The 21,051-nt window shown below is 44.5% G+C and overlaps 1 pseudogene; it reads left to right on the forward strand.

The window, feature by feature from the left end:
• The first annotated feature begins 695 nt into the window (after positions 1-695).
• On the forward strand, positions 696-20,124 carry LOC129050038 (amyloid-beta A4 precursor protein-binding family A member 2-like; annotated as a pseudogene).
• The last annotated feature ends 927 nt before the right edge of the window (positions 20,125-21,051 follow it).

Here is a 21,051-nt window from a genome sequence, read left to right on the forward strand (position 1 = left end):
GAGCTTAGGATCTGTGGGGCAGGAGGGCTGGGGTGACAAGGACACGTGGAACCTGCTGGGGCTCCGGGCATTGTCCAGGGCATGAGTAGATAAAGCTGGAGCTTGCAGCTGTGTGCCGGCAGCCCTCGGTGGGCCCTACCAGTACTGGCAGGGGGGCCCTTGGAGTGGGCTCCCTGGCTGGGCTGGGACTGGGTGATGGCAGTAGCAATGGGGCACCAAGTCTTCCCTCTCATTTGTTAGGAAGTGCGGTCTGTGCCACTCCCCACTGTCTGGCTCTTGGGCTGGGAGAAGCTGCAGGCTGAGTCCCACGGGGTGTGTGTGTGAGCAGGAGTGTGTGCTGGAAGGAGGTAAAGCTGGTGACCTTCAGCTCCTCATTCTCTTCTACCTTGCATGTTTTCTCTGACACCCCAGACCCAAGTTGTGGCCTGCTAGTTAACTTGTTTACATAACCTTCTTAAGTAGTTCTAACCTTTAAAAAAAAATCAAAATGTTAGTTTCACAGGAATAATTGGTGGGGATGGATTGTGAAATGGAGGTGCATAAATATCCAGTTTGCCAACTGAGCTAAGAAATGCTGGATAAAAGTGAAAGATAATTGTAAAGGACACTGATCACATCCCTGGAAGCTTAGAGGTGGGATAAGACACCTTGATTTTTCCTAGACAAAACTGAGGAAGTCAGAGGAAAAACAGTTGATGGTAAGGTTGGCATCACCCTGGGCTGTGTTTGGATTGGACCGCTGTGGCTACGGTGAGGGCTGTTGGAGTGGGGGTTGAGCCTGGCTGCAGAGGCCCCCTCCAGGCTTCAGCTCCTCTCCGGCGCTCCTGGCTGTCCTCTGCCACGCATACCTGTCCCGGTGACTCAACAGGTGTGGGCCTCAGGGGACACCATGGTCTGAAGTCTTGGAGAAACCTTTACTATCCAGGGGAGGAGAGGACTGGCAGTCGGTGGGAATTGAGACCCAGCACACATCACTGGGTGGCTTGAATGTCTTCGGCAGAGATCACATGTCCTGCCTTGCAGCCTGGTCCTTAGAGAAACGGACGGGGGAGAGAGCTCTGGGCCTGGGCGGCGGTCCTGGCTGTACTGCTCACAGGCTGTGTGCCCTCCCCCTGCAGTCTCAGTTCCTCACCCTTACCAGGTGGCCGTGAGGACTGGGAACGTGGAGGCACAGGTAGGGTGTAAGGTAGCCACTGACCACCAGGCAGGCCTCCCGGATGTAGGTCAAGTTTGAGACGGTTGCTCACCAGGAGGCAGCCTGTGTGCCCGGCAGGGGCTGGGGGTGCTCATTGTTCCCTTCGGTGGTGGTTGGCCCAAGCGCCCACAGGGTGGCTTCTCTGGCTCCTCCCGTTCCCAGAGTTCCTCCCCACCCGCCTGCCGCCCACCGCCTCGGTTGGGTCCAGCTCGTGTCTCAGAGCAGCCTGCTGGCACAGGCTGAGTCAGCTGTCATGGGCACTGTCTTTTCTCCCCTCTCCTGAAGCCAATCCTCCCCTCTCTCCCTGTCCAGACACACCAGGGAGGCCCGGGAGTTAGGTGACCTCAAGGTCATGCAGCCAGGCTCTCTCTGTGGAATCCTGCGTACTGGTGGGGTGCCATTGCTGTGTGCGTTATGATTTCTGTGCCGGCTGTGAGGTTTCCCAGGTTGGGCTGTGGGGTACCCCTGAGTCTGCAAGTTGGCCCAGGCCAGGTGTGTCACCACTGCCCAGGCCTTCAGTCTTTCCAGTGCTCCCTCCACATCCATGTTACTCAGCCTGATTTTTCTCAAGTTCCCCCACTCACTCCCAAGAATGGCCCCTCCAGGGTGTCCTGGCTCCAGGCAGACAGGCTCATTGCCCAGATCTGCCCTGGGTTGTCCCCACCCCATCCCCACCTGTCATCTTGGCCCATGTCCATCCCAGAGATCCTAACTGAATGTGGGCTCTTTCGTCTTATCCCTTGGTCCTCAGATTTGCCAGGCCACTCTTGCCTCCAGGCCTTTGCACATGCTATTCCCACCCCCTTGGCATCAGCCACCCCCAGATGCCCACCTGGCCGGCCCCTCACTTATTGCCGGCTCCCTGACAGCCCTACATAAATTAGCGTTACTTCCCCTTCTCTTGTTAACCTTGCTTTGTGTTTCTCCTCAGTACTCAACATTCGGTGTGTTATTTGTATACTTGTTTGTTTATTGTCAGTCTCTTACCACTCAAATGTAAAAGACTTTCTTCACCTCTGGATCCCCAGTAGCTAGAAAAGTGCCTGGCACACAGTGGAGCCTTAGCGCTGTTGTTGGATGAGCGAGTGAATGAAGCACGGGAGCATTAATGTCCTTGCAGCACATGTCCTGCTCCCTGTGCCTCCTTTTCCCGAGTCCCAGAGCTGGAACCTAGCTGTGTTCACATTTGGATCCTCCTGGAATGTAGCACAGACCCTCACTCAGTGAGAGCCCCACACCTAAGGAACAGGAGTGCCACAACCACAGCCCCGATGGGGACTCCAGTTCTGACTACGTGAACAACACCTCTGAGGAGGAGGACTATGATGAGGGCCTCGCTGAGGAGGAGGAGGGCATCCCCTACTACATCCGCTACTGCCCTGAGGATGACAGCTACCTGGAGAGCATGGACTGCAACAGGGAGGAGTACCTGACTCACAGCGCACACCCAGTGGACATTGACGGGTGCCAGGATGCAGTGGAGTAGACGGCCTGGACGGGCCTGCACCCCCATGGTCACGGGGCTAAAGGCAACCAGGACTACCCTGATGGCCAACTGCCCATCACGGAGGATGAGCCCTCTGTCCTGGAGGCCCACGACCAGGAAGAAGACAGTCACTACTGTCCCAGCAAAGAGGGCTGCCAGGACTACTACCCTGTGGAGACTAACGGGAACACCAGCGCTTCTGCCTACCCCCTGAGGTGCGGGGACGGGGACCTGGAGGACCAGGAGGAGGACATCAACCAGATCGTGGCAGAGATCAAGATAAGCCTGAGTATGACCAGCATCACCAGCACCAGTGAGGCCAGCCCCAAGCATGGGCCTGAGCCAGGGCCTGCAGGCTCTGCACAGGCCTGCCCACCCGTCAAGGCCAGCTGCAGCCCCAGCAGGCACGAGGCGAGGCCCTAGTCGCTGAACCTCCTTCCCAAGGCCAAGCACCCCGGAGACCCCCAGAGAGGCTTCAAGCCCAAGACCAGGACCCCAGAAGAGAGGCTGAAGTGGCCCCACGAGCAGGTAGGACTCTGGCTGTCCGGGGGAAGGGAGCAGAGGGGCCCTAGAGCAAGGGACCTCAGGGTACAGGCCTCGCAGATGCTGAAGCAAGGCAGTAGGGGGTGCTGGGTGCCTCACAGTTCTAATGGTGGCTGAGTTCTTCATTGGTCCAGTTGGGAGACATGTTGTGTGGATGTTCCAGCCACTCTTAAGCTCACCGCTCAGACTCAGGAGTAAAGCCAGTTGAGGGCTGAGTGGCGACTCGTGTCTCGCAGAAGACACTCCTCCTCCTACCCTAGAAGAGAGGTTCAATTTCTTGCCCACTGCCCTGGGTCTGCTCATGGTGGGGCAGTATGTGTGGGAGAGCCCCTCAATCCTCACGGGTGTACTCAGACCAGGAGGGCAGTGGCAAAGACGTGGGGGTGCTGGTGCTCACACACTGCTGCAGCCAGGGTTGGGTGGCCTGGTGGCTGGGGTCGGGGCCAGAGTGCGTTTCACAATGGACGGGTCTCTGAAAGCCCGGGGGCCTTGACCTGATGGGCAGTCAGCTGTGAATACCTATTTGGGAAAGGATTTTTTGAAAGTTTGGCAAAACCTCGGGGAAGAAACGCATGCTAATGAGGGCAGTGGATGTCAGCATAACTGTATTTTAATTATAGCAAAGTCAGCGTGCATTCTAATAAACACATTTGAAAAGCCGCCTTCCAAAAAAAAGCCTCACTGTGAGTATATAAAGAAGATGTGATTATTGGACTTGGGTGAAGGAACTTCTATTTGGCCAATTATGTGGACTGCTTTCATATTTTTTAAGCCTTAACTACTATTTTTTTCTGAGAAGAATTCATGAATTTGAGAGTGTGTGTGTGTGTGTGTGTGTGTTTGTGTGTGTACTGAGAGCTTGGGTTTGGAATGGAAATCATATTGACTCCTGGATTTTCAGCAATTGTATTTTAATGTCTTGTCTTCTCTCTAAAGCACATTAAGTGTCAGTTGACTTCATTTTGGGGGTGTTCCTGTCATTCACAGCAATTCCGTGTTTACAGGGGGCTGTGGGATGCATAGCAGGTCCCATGGTGATAGTAAGCATGGGAATTTTACCCCAAGGGACTATGGTAATAGGGGGCTGTCCAAAAATAACTCCTAATCCTATGTCAGATAATACCATGAGCAGCTCAGGAAAGCTACGCATAACTCAGACGTTCAGAAAGGAGATGGGGAATGGAATGAAGCCCCCTGGGCTGATAGAGGCCTCCAGGACCTGCCACACCCACGTCTGCCCCCAACTCCCCAGTCAACCTTCACAGAAGAGAAGTTGATCTCTCTCCAGCTGAGACCAAGCCAAGGCCCAAACTGTTGTAGCTGACGCATGTTTGGGCTAGGCTCATAGAAGCCGTTCCGCTCCTGCAGTGTCAACAGCTGCCTATGGTCCAGGCCTCTGTCTGGTCCTGGTCCTTTTTTTTGCAGATGGAGTCTTGCTCTGTTGCCCAGGCTGGAGTGCAATGGCGTGATCTCAGCTCACTGCAATCTCTGCCTCCTGGGCTCAAGCAGTTCTCCTGTCTCAACCTCCCGAGTAGCTGGGATTACAGGCACCCACAATCATGCCCGGCTATTTTTTGTATTTTTGTAGAGACGCGGTTTCACCGTACTGGCCAGGCTGGTCTAGAACTCCTGACCTCAGGTGATCCACCCACCTCAGCCTCCCAAAATGCTGGGGTTAGAGGTGTTAGCCACCGCACTCAGCCTTGAAGAGACACTGGGCCTTTTAAGAGACACTGGGTGCTGACTCACTTCTGGGTCTGCCCCAAGGGTGGCCCTCCAGGTCTGCTCTGGGTGCAGCCAAGCTGTGCAGGTCAGGGAGCCTGAGCTGGACTTAAGGTGGGGAGACATTGCTCCCCAAGAGCTGCTCGGGTGCGATGTCAGGGTGGAGGCTGTTGCTGTGTGTGGCGGCATCACTCATTCACCCTCTTGTCTCATCAGCCTCTGTCCTTTGGCTCATGTGCTTGCAGGTGGCCTCTGATTCTGCCTCTGGAGCCTGTCTGCCCCCTCTTGATTCATTCATTGGGTCCCAAGTATGTGAACAGTAGCATGTTAGCCACTTTTAGAAATATTTGTGTTCATCTTCAAGAGAGGGGGGGTCATCCAGCCATTCCCCAGCCCTCAAAACCCACTCCACAGACAAAGCAGTGGCGGGTCAGGGCTCCTCTTGCTCTTCTGAGCCGCCGGCATAGCGAACACCTTACAAAAGAAAAGGATTTCACATGCAGTAGAATTTCATTCACCCTGAAAAGGGAAGGAAGTTCTGACACAGGCTACAATATGGATGAACCTTGAGGACATCCTGCTAGAGCCAGTCACAAAAGGACAAGTCCTGTGTGATTCCACTTCTCTGAGGCACCCACAGTAGAGTCACAGAGACGGGAAGTAGAATGGGGGTGGCCGGGGCTGGAGAGAGCAGGGAGTGGGGAGCTGGTGTTTAATGGGTGCAGTTGTGAAGATGGAAAAGTTCTGGAGAGGCATGGTGGTGAAGATGGCACAACAGTGTGAATGCACTTCATGCCACTGAACTCTACACCTAAAAATGGTTAAGATGGTAAATTTTACATTATGTATACTTACCACAATAAAAGAAATAAGAAATAAAAGGTTTTTGGATGACGAACGGGCTCGAGCCAATTTGGACCCTCTAAAGCTAAGCTGAGCCAGGCTGAACCCATGTAGCCAGAATCACACTGTACTAAGCTGTTCTAGCACTTCACGTGGTGAGAATGGGGGAGAGAGAGAGATTGATTGATTGATCAGGGGGCTGTGCAGGGGGCGTGCTACACACTTTTAAACAACCAGATCTCTTGTGAACTCAGAACAAGAGTTCACCTATCACCAAGATGATGGCCCACGTCATTCATGAGAGATGTGCCCCATGATCCAGACACCTACTTCCCACCAGGCCCCACCACCAGCACTGGGGATTGCATTTCAATATGAGATTGAGGTGGGGACAAATATCCAAACTGTATCACCCACAAAGAAGCAAAAACATTTTGGGCCAAATCAAAACTATTTAGATGTAGCCACAGTAGGGACGAGCTGTGATTACACCCATTCAGGCCTGTGGACCTGGCGTGTGTGGTCGTGGGGCGGTGGGTCGGCATAGCCCTGGGAGGTGTCAGGAGGACATTCACGACCAAAATGAGCCATGAGTAAATAATACAACCACATCCTGAGTGGGAGTGGGGAGCCTCCCCTTCTCTCCTAGGTCTTGTATGGATCATGAGCCCCCTTTGGCGGGAGTGGAAGGAACATAGATCCCACAGGCTGTGGCTTATAGTAAAGTGATTGTGGTCATGCCTTGTGAGTGTCATTAAAATAATCATATATCGTTAAATCCACCATTAAATAACAGCTCTTTCTGCTATCCTCTTGCCTTTTCCACAAGTTTAAATATCCCAGATATTCTATTGTGTATATTCCTAAAAGTAGACAGGTAGATTTAGTGAAGTTAACTGGATCATTGGTACCTTCTTTATAGATCATCTGGTGAAACTTGTTTTTCAAATTATGAGTCATAGGACTTTGTTTTAATGTCTATAGCCTTAGGCAGTTCCATCGAGACTAAACTCAGTTTTTTTCTTATTAGGACTAATCTTATTGACCGGAACTGTGGACTCCCCATATTAGGAGAACAGAGATCTGGCCTGTGTAAATGAGTGGAAGTTAAATACTGTAGAAAATGCCCTCTGGAAACTGAAGTCTAATGCTGACTTACTATTGGTCATTTAATTTCCTTTTGGCTTGGGCACCATCGTTACATTCATGTTTCAGATGTCAAGCTAGTTTTCTCAGAATGTGTGCAGGGTTGGAAGCCGAGTGTGGAGGCCACTGGGTGAATACAGGAGAGGTCACAGGTCAAGCCTCCTGAGAGAACTGCAGGCTTGAGCCTCCGATAGAGCCACATGAATGATTTTTATCCCCAGTAGGTTGCTGTCATTAAACTATGCACACAGGGCTTCTTGCCTTTAAGTTAGCAGGATGGAAAAATTGCAGGTGTTTGCAGCAAGCATGAAGAAGCAGCCATGCTGACCCCTAAGCAATGGTATTAGAAAGGGTTGGTGAAGATTTTCTCATTTGAGAATTGAACAAAACCAAATGGAATTCTCCCTAGTTCTGCAACTCTGGGGGCTGTAAGTGGCAGAGCTCCCACCTTCCCCACAAATAGACCCAGAGTGGCACCTGGTATGTGAGGCAGGTGACCAGGAGAAGGGGGTTTCAGTGGTTGACGGACAGCTGCCTCTGCTGCCTGGATGACCCAGCCCCTCCCCTGGACCATCTCCCACTTTGCCTGGGTGTGAGTCACTGGAGGGTTAGCTCAGTACAAGCTGGCAGGTGACCTCCGTAGAGCTTAGGTGAAGGGACTCTCATAGGGCAGTATGTTTGAGACCCTTAGAGGGCTCTCCTTACTCTTGCTTCTCCCATTATTGTTAAATTGTAGTAATACACTCGTAACATAAAGTTTACCATTTTAAAGTGTACAATTCAGTGGCATTTAGTACAATGTTGTGCAGCCACCTCTGATATTTAGTTCCAGAACATTTTCACTGCCCCCAGAGGAGACCCTGTACTTATTAAGCAGTCACTCCCCATTCTTCCCTCTCCCCCCAGCCCCCACAATGAAAAATCTGTTTTCCCTCACTTTGGATTTGCCTATTCCGGATATTCCATAAAGATGGGATCAGACAATATGTACCCTTTAGTGTCTGGCTTATTTCACCAACATAATGTTTTCATGGTTCATCCCTGTTGTAGCATGTGTCAGTACTTCGTTCATTTTTGAGGCTGAATGATATTCCGCTGAATGATATTCCGCTGAATGGCTGTTTTTTTTTATTATCTTTATTTTTTGAGACGGAGTTTCACTCTTGTCGCCCAGGCTGGAGTGCAGTGGCATGATCTCGGCTCACTGCAGCTGGAGGGCTATATTAAGTTTTATTTATCCATTCATCCACTCAGGGACATTTGAGTTGTTTCTACCTTTTGATTAATGTGAATACTGCTGCTGTGACCATGTGTGTACGAGCTTTTGGGAAATTTTATTTGGCTAGTCATAACTTTAAGTTTTGTTTTGGTTATTTATTGTTGCTTAACCAATTATCCCAAAACTTTTTTTTAAATTTTATTATTATTATACTTTAAGTTTTAGGGTACGTGTGCACAATGTGCAGGTTAGTTACGTATGTATACATGTGCCATGCTGGTGTGCTGCACCCATTAACTCGTCATTTAGCATTAGGTATATCTCCTAAAGCTATCCCTCCCCCCTCCCCCCACCCCACAACAGTCCCCAGAGTGTGATGTTCCCCTTCCTGTGTCCATATGTTCTCATTGTTCAATTCCCACCTATGAGTGAGAATATGCGGTGTTTGGTTTTTTGTTCTTGTGATAGTTTACTGAGAATGATGATTTCCAATTTCATCCATGTCCTTACAAAGGACATGAACTCATCATTTTTTATGGCTGCATAGTATTCCATGGTGTATATGTGCCACATTTTCTTAATCCAATCTATCGTTGGACATTTGGGTTGGTTCCAAGTCTTTGCTATTGTGAATAGTGCCGCAATAAACATACGTGTGCATGTGTCTTTATAGCAGCATGATTTATAGTCCTTTGGGTATATACCCAGTAATGAGATGGCTGGGTCAAATGGTATTTCTAGTTCTTGATCCCTGAGGAATCACCACACTGACTTCCACAAGGGTTTGGCATAAAACCGCAAATTTGTCTGTCTCTCACTATTGTATGGGTTAATGGGCTAGCTGGACAGTTTTTCTGCTGGTCTCATTCGACAGCTCTCACCGCATGGTTAGACAGTGTCAGGGACTGGTCGTCTGGATGCTCAGCTGCAGTGGAATGTCTGAGATGGCTTCTTCACCCACAGGTCTGCTGCCTTGGTGTTTCTTCATGTGGCCTTTCTACATAGCATCTCATACTCTTGGCCCTCTTCATGTAGCTTCTCTTTCTCCAAGAGGATAGTCAGTTCTTCTTTTTGGCTTCCAGAAGCAGAAAAGTGCAAGCTGTCAGTTGTTCTTAAGGCTTAGACCTAGAACAGGTGCAGTTTCATTTCTACCACATTCTATAGGTTAAAGTAAGTCTCGGAGCCAACCTAGATTCACTGTGGAATGGTCCCTTCTGAGGACATGAATGACAGGAGTTGTGGCTCATTGGGGACCAACTCCAAAGATGAAGCCTGAGTTCTGAGAACTTTTTCTTCTCTGATTATTCCTTATTCATATTCTATTTTTTGTTTTATAGATGTAATATATTCACAAGTGTCTTTAAGGAGCTATTTTGATACTCTTTTGTCCTCTCCCTAGCATGTCTTTTTTCTTTAATAATTTTTTCTTAGTTTATTTTGGTCTTATTTTTCTTTCAAAAGCCTTTCCCCAAATATCTGTTCTACATTGCTCATCATTTGTAGTCTTTTAAAATTCCCCCTTTTGTTCATTCATGTTTGAGAGAAGGACTAAAAGACAATGGGAGGCTGGGTGTGGTAGCTCACATCTATAATCTCAGCGCTTTGGGAGGCCGAGGTGGGAGGATCACTTGAGCCCAGGAGCTCAAGACTAGCCTGGGCAACATAGTGAGACACCCCCATCTCTACAAAAAATAAAAAATTAGCCGGATGTGGTGATGCCTGCCTGTAGTCCCAGCTACTCAGGAGGCTGAGGTGGGAGGATTGCTTGAGCCCAGGAGGTTGAGGCTGCAGTGAGCTGTGATCATGCATGCACTGCCTTCTAGTCTGGGCGAAAGAGTGAAACACTGTCTCAAAAAAAAAAAAAAAAAAAAAAAAAAAAAAGATTGGGAGTTCTTTGTGGCCAAGACTTGTCAACTGATAGCTTTTAGGGGAAAGGGTTTTTAGGGGGAATTTATGCTGATTCCCAATTGTTATCCCCACTCCTCTATCTTATCTCCTTGTGCAATCATAAATGATGGCAGGAACTACTCCATTCCCCTGGAAGTGAAATCTATGTTCTCTTGCCTGAGGTAGGTGCATGTTTGCTGGGGTTCTGCTTAAGGAGATGTGGGAGAACAATGTGTTTCAGGGCCTGGAAAATGAGTTCTGTATGTAGGCTTTTGGTTAATCTGTTTTCAGTCTTGCCTATCAGTCCCACTCTCCGAGGTACCTGGTGTCTGAGTCTAGTGCCTCTCCAGGGTACTATGGGACAAATTAGCCTCCTTGTCATCAGTATCCCCCTAACCTCCACTGTTTGCTTTGCTTCATTAATTAACCATTTCCCATTTACTGTCATTGTCTATTGGAGGTGAATTCTCTTCTGTTGGTAACCCCATTCCTTTTTTTTTGTAATTGTGTGTGTTTATACAATGTTTATTCTTCACTGTAATTCCCATGGAGCCTCAGGACAAAGAGCAGATGGGAGAAATACGTGTTTGGTGTTCAGTTTTCCTTCTGTAAGACATCTGCAACCTGTGTTTGTCACTGAATAGATCATGGACTTAATGCATATAGAGCTGCTTTGTTTTTCATGATTGTGCCTTCAATTCTATGTAGAAATATAATTTGTGAATTACCTGATGAAATTTTCCTAATTTTGAATCATCCTTGTATTCCTATAATAAAGACTGTTAGAATGGATATGGTAGTATTTTATTTTTGCATTTTTACTTTTATATTAAATAAGATTATAGTTTTGTTTGTTTCCTTCTAGGCTCTTATTTCATTTCCGTACCAATGGTATGCAGGGCTGACTTGGGAAGCTTACATCTTTTTCTCAGATCTAGGATGTAGCTCTAGTTTACACAGTAATTTTCAACTGAAGGAGATTTTTGCCCCCATGGGATGTTTGGAAATAATCTGGAGACATTTTTGGTTGTCACAACTGGTCATGATGGGAGGTGCTATTGGCATTTCTTGGGTAGAGGGGATGTTACTAAACATCCTACAACACACAGGAGAACCCTCCACAAATTGTCTGGCCCAGTATATACATATTGCTGAGGCTGAGAAACCCTGGTTTAAATAAATGTCCAATTTGGAGAGTGAGTCTTTGACTGCCGTTTTTCTTCTATGTGTTGGTCTCCAGATTTCCCACTTTTTCAGTTAGTTTTTAGTAACTGTAGATTCTTAAAAAAAAAAAAAAAAAAAAAAAAAAATGATTGCTTCATCCATACTTCTAGGCTGTTGTAAAGATGCATAAAGTTTTCACTTTTTGCATCATATTCACATTAGAAGCACCTGAATTTTGGAGGGAACACATTCAAACGGTAGCAAATTTAGTGGAGCAAATTCCAAAGAGATTGAGCCTAGGCCAGTTGTGAGTCCTGGGTATAATTTTAGATGTTTTCAGGCTCTGAAGCTTTGCATTTAAGTTCAAATTTTGGAACAAAGATCTGTGTCTCTGCATTGACCAAATAGCACCCAGGTGAAGAGAAGGCACATTGCTAGCACTACAGAAACCATCTGCCGGCTGCTTCCAAATCACTGTTCTCTGTACACTCATCTTTCCTTACTTTTCTCTAGTGTTATCACTCATGTGTGCATCCTTGAACAATATAGTTTAGTGTTGCCTATTTTTTGAGCTTTTGAAAATTATATTTTATGTATTTTTCATACCTTTGTTGTGTTCAACATTGTGTGTGAAATTTGTTCCTATTGTGTGTAGCTATAGTTCTTTTGCATTGCTGTATTTACTCCATTGTTGAATACACCATACCATTTATCCCTTTGACTATATGCAGACATCTGTGTTGTTTCCAGTGTTGTTAGAAACAGTGAATGCTGCTATGATTATTCTTGTCTGTATTTCATGGTACCCTTGTGCCGGCATTTCCCTGGGGCACGTACTTAGGAGTTGGATGACTGGGGCATGAGGATCAATTTCTTCTTTTACCCAAGAATTATCTGGGGAAAAAAAAGCTTTTTAAAAAGCATTTTCACATGGTTTTTGAGTTATTTTTAGTGCATCAATATAGTCAGAGAATACGCCCTGTGATCTATGAGCAATCATTTAGACTTCACTATTGGTGTTACTGTTGTCTTTGTTCATTGCTATTTCTTGTATTATGTCTCCTGCTCCCTGCCCCTCAGGTATATCCCTGAATGATATCCACTTTGGTGTGGAGAATCCGGAGGCGAACATACACAGAGATGCTTCCTGTCTTGATGGAGCTAGATATAGAATTTTCAGTTTATAGTTGAGTCTCTTCCCAGTTCTTTACACTTTTACCTTCTGATATTTATTGTTACAAATGAAAATCTGATGCCTATCTGATTCTTACTTCTTTCTGGTAGTTAGTATGATTTTCTCTGTAATTGTAAAGTGTGGGGGTTTTACTTTTCAGTATTTCTTTGTTTTTTGAGATAGGGTCTTGCTCTGTTGCCCAGGCTGGAGTGCAGTGGTGTGATCATGGCTGACTGCAGCCTCTACCTCCTGGGCACAAGCAGTCCTCCCACCTCAGTCTCCTGAGTAGTTGGAACTGCAGGTGCACACCACCATGCACGGCTAATTTTAAAAATTTTTTTGTAGACATGGGTTTTTACCATGTTGCCCAAGCTAGCCTCGAACTCCTGGGCTCGAGTGATTCTCCTGCCTTGGCCTCCTGAGGGTGTTGGTATTATAGGCATGAGCCACTGTGTCTAGCTTTCAGTATTCCTTTGGGGCATTCAGAGCCACTTAATATTCTCAAGTTTTTCTTTGGCTCAGCAGCATTTGTCTCTTGTTTCTTTCTATTCCCCTCCATCTTCTGGATGAATGTTAGATCTCTGTATCTTCCATGTCCCTTAACTATTCCCTTTTTTTTCCCTTCCATTTCCTTTTTTTCTCTGTTCTAAGGGAATGTCACAGTTTGATTTTCCTAATCATAAATGCTTTGTTGAGAAGTGTATTGTGCTCTGGCCCTTCTACAGGTGGCTTTTTTTGTTTGTTTTGTTTTGTTTTGTTTTGTTTTTTTGCGGGGGGAGGGTATCTTATTTTCATTCCTAGAATTGTCTTTTACATAGTAATCTGTTTTTTATTTTGTGGATACAGAGTCTTCTCAATTACTCTTAAAGATTCCAATTAGGTTTTTAATTTCTGATTATTTCCTTCATTAGTAGTGCTTCCGGTCATTTGTGCTTATTTGACTTGGCACCTTCCTCTCAGATTGCTAGTTTTCTTCAACTCTCTGTGGTGCATGGTTATCTGTTCATTTATACCTGAGGTATACCATTGATCAGTATCAGTTGTTGATATGAGTGTTGTATTAGAGTTCTCTAAAGGGACAGAACTAAAGTATATATATATGCACACACATATATGTATTTATTAAGGGGTATTAAGCTCACACAATCACAAGGTCCCACAGTAGGCCATCTGCAATCTGAAAAGCAAGGAAGCCAGTCCTAGTCTCAAAGCTGAAGAACTTGAAGCCTGGTGTTTGAGGGCAGGAAGCATCCAGCATGGGAGAAAGATGCAGTCTGGGAAGCTGAGCCAGTCTAGTCTTTTCACTTTTTTTGCCTGCTTTATATCCTAGCCTCACTGGCAGCTGATTAGATGGTGCCCACTCAGATTAAGGGTGGGTCTGCCTCTCTAAGCCCACTGACTCAAATGTTAATCTCCTTCGGCAACACCTCACAGAGCCGGCATCAGTACTTTGAATCGTTCAATCCAATCAATTTGACACTCAGCATTAACCATCACAAATGTCTTCAGAATTGTCACTCTTTTCTGCCGTGACCTCCCTCTCCTGGTTTGCAGACCCGTGCTCCTCCTGTGGCACGAGGATGGGGAGGTGCTGGCAGGAGAGATTTCTAGCTCCTGAGTTAAAAGGCAGAGATGGAGTCTGTTATAAGATTTTGCTGCTGCGTTGAGTTATGTTAAAAACATTCTGTCTTTTCTCTCTGATTTTCACACTCATAGTAAGAGGCCAGCAAGATAGGTTTCTTATATCCAAGGGTGATCCTTACCAACTGTAGTTGGGACAAGTACAATAAAGAATGTTAGATTCTTCTGGAAAAAAGTGGTCCCTCCATTATTTGGATTCGGTTTTTGGCTTTATCAAGCCCAGCAGCCTGATTCCGTCAGCTTTCTGTCTTCCGGCATGTCCCTGTGGTTTTGGTTCACTAAGGGTAATCTCCTTGTATCTGTTATTTTTCTGCTGCTGTGGCAGACTTACTCTTTTTAACAAAATACTGTCATTTTGGTGGGGTTTTGGAAAGAGGACCAGGCCACATCCTGAAATGAAATTCATCTTAGGATTTTACAACCCTAACTCACTTTTTGTTTTGATTAAATTACCCTTTTGGAGGGGTGGGGGCTCAGCTTTCTCATTTGTAAAATGAAAGATAGTAACTGGACTGGTGGTTACAGACATGGATGCATGTCAGAATCACCTCAGAGAGCTTTTTAAAAACAGATTCCCCCCAGCACTTTGGGAAGCCGAGGTGGGCAGATCATGAGGTCAAGAGATGAAGACCATCCTGGCCAACATGGTGAAACTCTGTCTCTACTAAAAATACAAAAATTAGCTAGGTGTGGTGGCACATGCCTGTAGTCCCAGCTACTCGGGAGGCTGAGGTAGGAGAATCGCTTGAACCCAGGAGGCGGAGATTACAGTGAGCCAAGATCCTGTCACCGCATTCCAGCCTGGCGACAGAGCGAGACTCCGTCTCAAAAAACAACAACAACAACAAAAACCCAGATTCTCAGGGTAGGCTTTGAAATGATCATTTCTTTTTTTTTTTTTTTTTTTTTTTTTTGCAATGGAGTCTCACTCTGTCCCCAAGGCTGGAGTGCAGTGGCACGATCTCAGCTCACTGCAAGCTCCGTCTCCCAGGTTCACGCCGTTCTCCTGCCTCAACCTCCCAAGTAGCTGGGACTACAGGTGCCCGACGCCACACCCGGCTAATTTTTTGCATTTTTTAGCAGAGACAAGGTTTTACCATGTTAGCCAGGATGGTCTCGATCTCCTGACCTCATGATCCGCCCACGTCGGCCTCCGAAAGTGCTGGGATTACAGGCGTGAGCCACCACGCCTGGCCAGTGAGCATTTCAAAAATGTTCTTTCAATCACTGATGCAGCCAAAGTCTTTGGGACTTTTAGGCTAAGTATATATTCTTTAGATACCCAAAATAGTTTGATTTGGAATATAACAATTTAGGGAAATGAAGAAGGGGTGAATTATGTTTTGGAAGCTGCTGCTTGCTTCCTTTTTCCATTTAGTTTTTAGAAGACAAAGAATGTCTAAAGAGATGCAGATTTAAAGGAAATATAAGTTAATTCTGCATGGGTATGTTTATCTACATGGCTTTCTCCTGCTCACTAATCCAGAAGAGTTCTAACACCCTCTGTGATCATGCGTTTGTTTTTCTTAAGAATTATTCCATCAGAGTATCTAAAAACAGATGCTTAGAAACTGCTGAGACCTTTGTTGGTCTTACTTGATCTCTGGATCCTAGTTTCTTGATCTTCTACATATTCTGGGTTCTAACCTGAACTGGCCTTCATGGTTAAAGATGCATTTATATACTGTGCCCAGTCCAGGAAGCTTATCTTTGGAACTTTGCCCAAACTGGGTATGAAGGCACTTCCTCAAACCCCATTAAATTCATTTCTAAACTTGATCACTGTAAATTGTGTCTGTTGGTAAATTCTGTCTTGTAGAGAGGTATTTTGTAGTAAATAACATGATTTGAAAACTAAAATTTGCCTTTTAGTAAGGTGGTAATCATTTCATAATTGTTAGTTTTGTGAAGTGTCTATAAATCACACATCTGATCTTTTAAAATGTAAGGCAATTGAATTTATGTAATGGTTCAGGCTTTTCAAAGTTAAACAGGTAGTTATTTTAAGGAATGGATAGTTTGTGATATTTTAAACAAAATAAGCCATTGATTTTACACACATAGCCATGAAAGTAAAATATTTTCTTATTTTAAATTTTAAAAAACAAATTAGATTGTTTTAATATTTTTTCACTTTTGCTTTATATTTGACTTATATTTTTTGTATTTTACATTTATATTTGACTGCTTTTCTTTATTCCTAAATCTTTTATTTTCTGTTCCATTTTTAAAAGCTGATAACTGTTGTTTGTCAAATCAAACTTGGATTTAAATATGAACATTTAATTTTAATAAGCTCTCTGGTAGTGGCACTGCATTGACAGATGTTTGAGGGTTTGTCCCTAAAGCTATGGCATGGGTCTTCTAATGGACTCGCCCTGTATTCAGCCTGTGTAGACCTGGCAGATTCTTTCTCTGTTTCAGAATGGGACAACAGAAGAAGTGACTTCAGAGGAAGAGGAAGAAGAGGAGATGGCTGAAGTAGGTATTTGATGTAAGAATGACATTTCATAAATGTCATTTTTTATTTGAGTAATTCCATAAATCTGCTTTGTAAACTACTATTAATGTGGAATAATTGAAAGCACATTGTATTTGGAATGGAATATAATTTCTGAAGTCTGGCTTTACCTTTAACTGATGATACACCTTTGAGCAAATTGCTTTATCTGAATTCTTTGGATTTGATTTCCTGAATAACAAAAGCCCTTAATTTTAGCACCAAAGTTGTATTTCTGTGTGATACTGATCAGTCCTTAACCTGCATTTGGTTCTTTTTAGGAAGAGGAACGACTAAGTTTAAAAAATGTTATGTTTGCATAAAAAGAGAATTTGAGAACATGTTAGGGACTACTCACCAGAAGTAGTGAAACTGTCTCATTGAAAAATCATCAGGAATTTTCTCTTAGTCTGTTTTATGCTGCTATAACAGAATACCAGAGACTGGGTAATTTATAAAGAACAAACATTTATTTTCCAACAGTTCTGGAGACTGGGAAATCCAAGATGAAAATACCAACATTTGGTGTCTGAGGGCCTTCTTGTTGCATCCTCACATGGTAGAAGGCAGAAGGGCAGGAGAGCAAGCTAGTCCAATGTGTGAAGCCTCATTCATCAGGGCCTTAATCCCATTAAGGAGGAAGGAGCCCTCTTGGCCTAGTCACCTCTTAAAGGTCCTACCTCTTAATATCATCACATTAGAAACACCTGAATTTTGGAGGGAACACATTCAAACGGTAGCAAATTTAGTAGAGCACATTCCAAAGACATTGAGCCTAGGCCAGTTGTCAGTCCTGACTATAATTTTAGATGTTTTCAGGCTCTGAAGCTTTGCATTTAAATGCAAATTTCAGAACAAAGATCTGTGTCTCTGCATTGACCAAATAGAAGGTATGTGAATGTTATGGTCTTGATTGTTTGACAAGATTTTTTCTGTTTGGGGTCTTATAATTACTTTAGGCTTTCATTTTCTTGGTTTGGAAATTATTAATCTAAAATATACTTTCGAGTGCTTCAAAACTAAAGAAGTAGTGTCGTAGGCTTGTTTTTGTTTGTTTGTTTGTTTGAGATAGGGTCTCACTGTGACCCAGGCTGGAGTGCAGTAGCGTGGTCACGGCTCACTGCAACCTTCAACTCCCAGGTTCAAGCAATCCTCCTGAGCAGCTGGGACTACAGGCAGGTGCCCCACGTCCAGCTAATGCTTTTTTTTTATTTTTTGTAGATTTTGAGTCTTGCTCTGTTGCCCAGGCTGGTCTTGAACTCCTGGCCTCAAGTGATCCACCACCTCGGCCTCCCAAAGTGCTGGGATTACAGGCGTGTGCCACTGTGCCTGGCTGTAGGCTTGTTTTATGAGTCTGGGAGTAAAATACTTCTTAGAATTGTCCAATTAGAATGAGAGTTTGTTTTAATGCTTTTATGCAGTTTAGCTGAGGTGGAATAAACTGCATGAAAACATTAAACGTTTTCCATGGGTCAGGCAGCCATTGTACTAAAGATCATGAACCCTTTCATTTTCCCCTCTAAGATAATAAACAAGGGACCGCAACGTTGAGGGAAATCTAGAAAGGTAAGAGACTGGACTTTGGAGATGTCAGATTAGGACAGGTGAAAAGCAGATATTCTGGGCTCCTAAAATAAGGTGGGAACAGGCCCAGAGCAACCTTGGACATGGTGTGTTGCGGTGCATTGGATGCTTTTGTTTTGAGAAGGAAAGTTGATGTGCTGAAGTCATGGAAAGCAAGATTGGCCAGAAAAGGCAGATGGTTAGAAGTCTTGAATTCAAGACAGGCGTGTGTTTCTATTTGGTGTGATTATTGATAGGAAAGCCTTAAGCAGGGAACAGTGTGCTCAGGATATTGCTTTAGAAAGTTGTGTTGAATTCTGTTTGTGATGTGCTGATTAATACTTAGGTGGAGAAGTTTTGTGGATGGGAACATGACTGAGGTTGAACATATAGGAGGAAATACAGGCCAAAGGCATTTGTGAGCATTGTGAGGAAAACAAGCATAGGATGGAATATCAGGGCTGAAAGGTGCACACAGGGAGAAGGGAGCTCCATGAAGTGTGGAGTCATGGGCAGAGTTTGAGTGAAGGTAGTCAGTAACCTGGTCTAGAAATCAGTGAATTAGCCGGCTTGGAAAAAAAAAATCAAGATGAATATAAACTACTCCTTTAGAGATTTTGGCATTTAAAGTAGAAAAACAAGGTAATTGAAAAAAGTTAGGATTTTTAAAAATCTGCTTATATTTGTATGTGTGTAAGAACAAGATAGTATGGGAAGGGAGGGAGCAGAATGATGTGAATAAAGATGTTGTTCTGGGGGATACTATTCAAATTCTTTTTAAATTATTATTGTTTTTTGAGATAGGGTTTCTGTCACCCAGGCTGGAGTGCAGTGGCATGATCATAGCTTACTGCAGCCTCAAATTCCTGGGCCCAAACGAGCCTTCTATTTCCGCCTCCCGAGCACCTGAAATCAAATTCTTTTTCTAACTCACGTTTTAGTTATTAACATCAATAGATGCTTACTACATAAAACCATAAACTGAAATTAGGGGAAAGCACCAAATGTCTCCAGAGATAACAACTAAAATTAATTGAAATTAACATTTCAATATAAGTTCTTCTGGTCTTTTCCTATGCATATTTCAGCATAATTGAAATTCTTCTATTCCTTTGTGTATTCCGTTTTTCATTTCAAAGTTTTTTGATACAGGAGAAATTATGCTGTGTTGGTATTTCAGTGGCCTGTTAATATTTCGTGGAATTGAGTTAACTGTTTTGCTATTTTTGCACATGCAGATTTTGTGTTTGTTTTTTTGGTTGCAAGGTTGAGATAGGTATCCTTATGCCTAAATTTGTGTTTACATCTTAGACTAGTTTCTTGGAATACCATTCTAGAAGTCGAATTTCTGGAACAAACTATGAACAGTTAAGGTTCTTGACACCCGCTGCTAAACTGTCTCAAAGGTTCCTCTTAAGAGGAGATTTAAAAGATGGCTTGGCTGGGCGTGGAGGCTCATGCCAGTAATCCCAGCACTTCCAGAGACAGAGGTGGGTGGATCACTTGAGATCAGAAGTTTGAGACCAGCCTGGCCAACATGGTGAAACCCTCTCTCTACTAAAAATGTAAACAGATTACCTGGGCATGGTGATGTATGTCTGAAATCCCAGCTACTCAGGAGACTGAGGCATGAGAATCACTTGAACCTGGGAGGCAGAGTTTGTAGTGAGCAGAGATCACCCCTGTATACGCCCACCTGGGTGACAGAGTGAGACTCTATTTTAAAAAAGGAAATAAAAATTAAAGAAGTAAATAAATAAATGATGGCTTATTTCATAATAGTTATGACTTTGTAAAGCTTTTAAATCTGCTTTACCCAGAGTCTAGCTTTTAAATAAAATCTAGGATATAAAAGGCGGGAGCCTCTTGAATGGAATGTGGGGGCTTTTTCTCTCTCCCCGTAGGATAGATATATTCTGTTTCTTGTCCCCCATTGAGTCAAGAATAATTTAACTTCTGGCAGAAGAAACTGCTGAAGAAAAATAGGTTGAATAAGCTAACATTTTTCTTCTTTTTGCAGGATATAGAAGACTTACATCACTACGAGATGAAAGCAGAGCCGATTAGTGGGAAAAAGTTGGAGGATGAAGGAATTGAAAAAGAAAATTTGGCAATATTAGAGAAAATTAGGAAGACTGAAAGGCAAGACCATTTAATTGTGTAAGTGTGTATAAATAGCCAGAGCCTGGATTTTTGTTTAAGTAATTATAGTTAATACCAGGCAATTCATCAACATGCCGATCTCAGCTGCTCTCCTCCTCCATCCCTGCCTTAGGGGTAGATTCAATCACATGTTTATTGGTTTTGAGACAGGGTCTTGCTCTGTCGCCTGGGCTAGAGTGTGGTGGCACAATCGTAGCTCACTGGAGCCTTGATCTCCCAGGCTCCAGCGATCCTCCTACCTCAGCCTCCCAAGTGTCTTGGACTATGGGCATAAGCCACCACACCAGGCTAATTTTTTAGATTTTTAGTAGAGATGGGGTCTCACTATGTTGACCATGCTGATCTGGAACACCTGAGTTCATGCGATCCTCCTACCTCAGCCTGCCAAAGTGCTGGGATTACAGGCATGAGCCACCGTCCCTAGCCACGGTCATATGTTCTCTTGCCCAAGGTTATCTTTCTCATCTATGAATAGCCACTTTTTACCCTGTTCATCTGCTCTTCACATCCTGGAACCACCTGCTGATCCCTGTATATGCCCCTTTCCAGCCTGTTGATGCTGTTTTCTCTGCTTACCTTCCTTCTGTGGCATCTGTATATTCACGTTCATTCTCTCCTACAAAACACAACTCAAATTATTTCTCCTTCATGAAGCTGACTTTGTTCCATGTTGCTCTGACCAAATCAAAACTAATTCTTCTCTTTTGACTTAACATCTCTTTTATGTGAAGCGGCCGGATGTGAAAGAACACTGAGTTTGGAGACAAACACACCTTTTTTGGTTTCACTTTGCTCAACTCTCAAA

The sequence above is a fragment of the Pongo abelii genome, chromosome 16 (assembly GCF_028885655.2).
Source record: "Pongo abelii isolate AG06213 chromosome 16, NHGRI_mPonAbe1-v2.0_pri, whole genome shotgun sequence".
Taxonomy (NCBI): Eukaryota; Metazoa; Chordata; class Mammalia; order Primates; family Hominidae; genus Pongo; species Pongo abelii.